The sequence below is a fragment of the Phallusia mammillata genome, chromosome 7, assembly GCF_965637545.1.
Source record: "Phallusia mammillata chromosome 7, kaPhaMamm4.hap1.1, whole genome shotgun sequence".
Classification (NCBI taxonomy): domain Eukaryota; kingdom Metazoa; phylum Chordata; class Ascidiacea; order Phlebobranchia; family Ascidiidae; genus Phallusia; species Phallusia mammillata.
The window spans coordinates 5,772,060-5,777,855 of NC_137258.1; positions in this window are offsets into that span (position 1 = coordinate 5,772,060).

Consider the following 5,796-nt stretch of genomic DNA (forward strand, 5'->3'; position numbering starts at 1 on the left):
TGACCGCTTTGTCGTATCAAACAAGTGATGGTAAGAATAGCTGGTTGTTGTAAATTAAACGAGATGGTTTATAGTCGCGACTCTGCTGTGTTTTCGCAGAGACTTTATAGTCAATATTTTATGACTCGCGTTCAAGTAGGCTTGTGTGGATGTACCAGTCAACATAGTAATACATGACATTTTGCACCAAAATCGGCATTCGACAAAATTTCCCAAAAATAGGACACGTGTTAATCTAAAAATTTACTCTAACTTGTGAAGGCCTGCAAATGTTTTTCAGATTTGTTGAGAGGTTTTGCCGAAATAATACAGCAAGAAAAAAATAAATATTACAAAAAAGCAAGTAACCACAACGCTGTGCACATAGGTGGATTCGAGAAATTTTTGAGATTTCACGCCACTTAAGTGAAAAAATAGCCTGACAAAATCATTACGTTCCCTCAGGTATTTTTTCTCTACGTTGATGCAAGTTGCAATTAAATTCTACCGCACTCAAAAGAGCATTTGAGTCAGAACTTGCTCAAGTGGACTTACACAAAAACTGATGACATCTTAACCAGCCATGATTTGCATTTGAAGTGATTCGTGCAAAAATAGTTCTATATAGAACGAGTGTTTTATTGTTCAAAACCAATAAAAAGTATTAAAATCTGCAATAATGCCTAAAGGTGTTCAAAACATGTGCTACATATTCAGTTTTTGACTTTTCACCAATCGGTGTTGACGTTATAGTTTTGTGTGGGCGTAAATATGGACATTTCCTCTAAAATTAAGATTTGCACATTGCACTTTCAGACGAATTACCGAAATAGCCAAGCAGTGACGGGTAAAAGAGTCGCTTTAAAACTTCTGTTACTTTGTTGTGCAGCACCACAACCAATATTTAAATGAATAATAGAGTTATGTAGATTGGTGATTCTAAGAACAATTAATAAAATAACGAAAACATCCAATACCTTGCTCTACTCGGTTGTTTGCATATATTATGACATTGAATGGAAAGTCCCAGATTGTTTCGTGTCAGTGTGGTTAGAATTAAGAACTTTGTGGGCTGACCAAGGTCTAAAATAAGGCAAGATTCTCATAACCGTGCAGTAACTGACTTAAACCCACTACAACGTGAAATGTGAACTGACTGGGTCAAAAATGACAAACAAGGATATAATCTATGATATCAGAATAATTAATCTATGATATCGGAGTACCTATATTGGTTTAAAGCAAAAACTGCAAACATTCGATGACCATAATTTGAATTCCTGGGTAAAGCAGAATTTATGGTACAGCAAACCATTTTAGGGATGGGCATTTGTTGAAAACAAAATAAGATTAAATAGTATTTAAAAGAGGTCAGCTTAAATTTGAAACAAATGCTTGTCATTTTTGTAGTGTTGGTTCCGAAGATAATTTGTAAATGCTTCATTTTTATCACTTCGTGGTAGATTGTTTTTGAAAGTGAACTTAAATATAGCTGTGTTTTATTAGGCTCAAACCTGGCAGCTAAATTTACAAGAATTTTTTGGTTATTACCAGTTACAAAAAATCAAAATTTTGGTTAATATTTTTTCTAGTTTAAACTCACAAACCTTCTGGGAGCGAAACGGTTGCGCATTCGACTACATACTCATATTACACCAGCGCAATTTATCTGGTGTTGGTTATTATACCCCGTACACCGAATATATTACTTTGAGGCGTAGCTAATGGTTCCGTTAATACCTTTTTAATTCAGGTGTTGGAGTCACTGCGAAACGTAAATTAATTATTTATTAGGATCGATCGAACAATAAAGGTCAATATATAATTATTTGGGCAACTTGGTTTGCCAAACTGAAATCGGAGCTGAATCGATCGCAGGTCGTCAGGTTATGCAACATTATTGAACCCTAAAACCTGATATGTTTTGGCAAAGGAGCGATCCATCAGTAGCAAAGTGCATCGATAAATTTGATTGCAGGTTGCTTTTTGATTACGGCTTATGCAACAAGTCGTAAGCGCAATATGTCATGTGTGACATAAGTTATTATTACTAAAATACATGCATAATAAAAACTTTTTTATAACAGAAGTTTTATAGAAATAAGCCATGACAAACGAACTGGAAGCTCTGGTCTATAGTACCTGCAGTGATTTCTTTGCATGTATATCTGATCTTACATCAGCCTTCAGCATTTACATCTACAGCAATATAGCCACAAACACAAGCATAAACTTAACACGGATTTTGACGTAATACAGAAAGGCTACGGTTTGCGGTGAAATTCGAACCCACAACTGAACGAAGCTTATTCCCAAAGCACGTTTGGAACACTAAGCTTGGAAAAAGTAGCCATAAAAACACTCAGTGGACTGATTGGACACGTAACCAACCTAACACATCGATTGTGCCCGACAGATGATCGTTGTCTTTGCGTCATTTGCATTTCCACTCCTCTTAACTTCCTAAACGTTCTCCCCAATTAAATGTGGCGTCATTACACTATACATGCATGTGAATACAACACATAGTTTAAAGCTTTTCACCATGATGCACTGGATGCCATCAGAAAAGTTACAAACAAAAAATGTGAAACCTGTGTACACATTCTATGACAGTTGCGAATTCAATTACATCGCAAGTGTGATAGTGAAGTGGGACGTATCAAAAACAATAGCACAGGCTAACACACCTCTTATTTGGCCACGACAGCCGTGAAATATTGGAAGTTGTTTACTACAGGGCACAGGCTTCAGGTCATAGAGGACAAAGGCCTACACGACCTTCTTGTCAGCGTTCGGGCAATCGCTCCCCGGTGATCTGGATCAACACGAAAACACGCTCAGAAACAAAAGCGTCCGGTTACCACTTGACAGGTATCCTTGTTTCTATCAGTGAAAGCGAAGTAAAAAACATAAAATGCAAAATTTTTGCATACACATGTGTATAACATACATTTGCGTTCGTAGCCAGAAATTTTTGTAAAATCTCGCATAACATGCGTGTATTTAGAAAGTTAATTAGGCCTCTAGAAAAAAACAAAGATAATAAAGGTATATAGGCCTAACACATAATCTAACAGGAAGTAGAATCAAATGCCTAAGAAAATGTCGGCCGTACGTTGTAATTAATGAAACTAACCGGGCTAGACCTAAACAATATTCTAGTGCAGTAGAAAATTTTCACCATACAGTTTAGAAGTAATCTACTTTTAGTAACACAACGTTTGTTTCGATGTCTATCATCGGTGCCTATAGTAAGATCTAAAAGTTCACATACAACGGATGCTAAAACGGTAATAATTAATCAATAGTAGCCGGAATTCGACGCCAAATTTGTATTGCTTGGACGTATTTCTGACTTCAAAGCATTAAAGTTGGCTCAATAAAACCACGCGTAATATTACACCAATGGGCAACACAATCTCCCAGGCCCCCAGGAAGCCATGGAATAATGTGATTAATATAGCAGCTCTCGCTATATATACATCAATTCTTGGTTTCTTGCGCTATTATGCCGATTTCTGCTTTCTAATTAAACATTTATGAGTGATGTTGTTATGGCTAGGCAGGTGCACCGGCGGACCCATGATAAAAGGCATAAAGCTTTTTTTCAATCAAACAAAACAAGCGGAGTTCTACTCAGTAACATAATTAAGGTTACGTTTAATGAAATATACGACAAAAACGACAAGCCTGAGGTAAATTTAAACGATTTGAATTTACACTCGAATAACAAAATCCAACAGCAAACAAACAGACTAGGCATCATTGCATACATAATTAAACAATCGGTGTGCTTTCTGTGGTTGTCAGGAAACGGGCCAGGGTGTGCCAGGAAAACTATCTGATGCGGTTCGATATTCAGCAGACAAGTTTCGGCGAATTCTCGGCCTTCGGCGCGTTTCCATTACTCGGTTTTGCCTTGAGCGAAATTCATACACAATTAAATCTCCAAAAATACCGAAATTTACTTGATACAACTTGGTATGTTATGTAACTTGCCGCCATATTGGATTAGTGATTACAAGACAAAGGACTCTAACAAACACAATATATTGTATACTGGTATACTAAAGCGTTATAGCACGGTAAAAGGTTTCTTTTTATGATTTAAAATAATTTTGAAAACAAGATTTTCTGATTTAATTTTGGCGTAATTAAAGCACCTTACCAGTTAAAATAAAAGACGAAGCTCATTTCTTGAAACTTTATTGATATTTCAGGAACATTATTCATTTTTTGCGGGACCACAGATTTTTGTGCGCCAACCGGTTTAAAATAATGTCAGTTTAAATGACTAAATTAAACAACATTTTCAATTCTGATAAAATTGAACCTTGCGTATAATAATTAAATTTCAACCTCGTACATTATGCGGTTCAACTCAGTGTCTGTAATAAATTATTCTGCAACTGCAATTAAATATAACTGCACTTGACCCTGTTGCTAGGTCATAATATAAATTCTTAACACTTCAGATTTTTAGCCAGATCTAAGCTTAATTTAAAATCTTAATGCACACTGTCCGATTAGCCTTGGCAATGTCAAGTAAAAGGTACAAAAATTTCTCAACCAATTGCATTTTTTAAACAGTGTTTTCGAATAGACCTTTTTTCGTGAGTGTGCGAATGGACCTTTTTTTCATGCGCACTGTCTTATAACACACGCTAAAATCCATATCAAATAACATACCACTTGAGCGAATTATTAAAATTGATTCAAATGACTGAGCAGGCATCGCTACCTTTGACATACAACCAGTTATAACCTATCAACATACGTATGTTTTCCCTGTGACATGTAATCGATAAAGCTAACCACTCGATACTATGGGAAGTACTTGACAAGTTGTGGAAAAGTATTGGACATTTAACGTTTGAAAATTGCCTTGATCATATGTCGGCGACATAACAGTCACTTCAATATAATTCATTTAAAATAGAAATCTTGTCATCAGTGCGGTATGCGGTAGAGAGACAATAACACTTCAAATAACAAAAATGACTGTTGTGGAAGTCATGTTTCTCTTTAGATTGGAGCAAAGTGGCAAGCATGTAGTACAAGTGTCTCGAAACTTGCACCATCAACGAGGCAGAGTGTAAAGCCGGGTCCGCATTCGAAACCTTCTCGACTTACAATCCTGGATTGCAGGTAGGATAAAACTAGTATAGACGAAAGCTACAGTGAAATCCATACAAGTCATTTACTGACTAACTTTCATACCCTGTTAAAATGTATATCGTTGTTACGACTTACCCAAATACAAACGTATCTAAAAGGTTTTATAGTTTGTCCGTGATAGGAAATACTATAAGTTTCTTTCGATACCGGCGTAACGGATGGCTTTGTTTCCACTAATTGGGTTTGTATTATAACTAACCATGAGTGCTGGCACTTAAAGCAATTGAGGGAGCACATGTCCCTCTCCCCTTGGAATTTCAATGTACCCTACTTCAAATAGAGTATATCCAGTCAAAAACTTGACGGATAAAAAAGTAGTATGCTTTTAAGATAGTAAGAGAGTTCATGAATGCCTAAACAAGCAAGTTTAATAATTTCTGCCACATTTACTTATCTGGTGTTGTTTCAATAAGCCCTGTCGTTTTGTTGCTTTTTGAAAAGACCAAATGGTAACTTACATGTGGTTAATTTTTGATGAACGTTTCTATGTAAGGATATTTTCCAACGTAGAAAGTTTCAGGCAATCCTACTGTATACCATTTATGCACACCATCCATGCAAGTATGTATGTGTGAAAATTCTGCACCCCTTGCCAACTTTTCTGCCGGCGCCTATGTAACTAAACACAATGCTTGC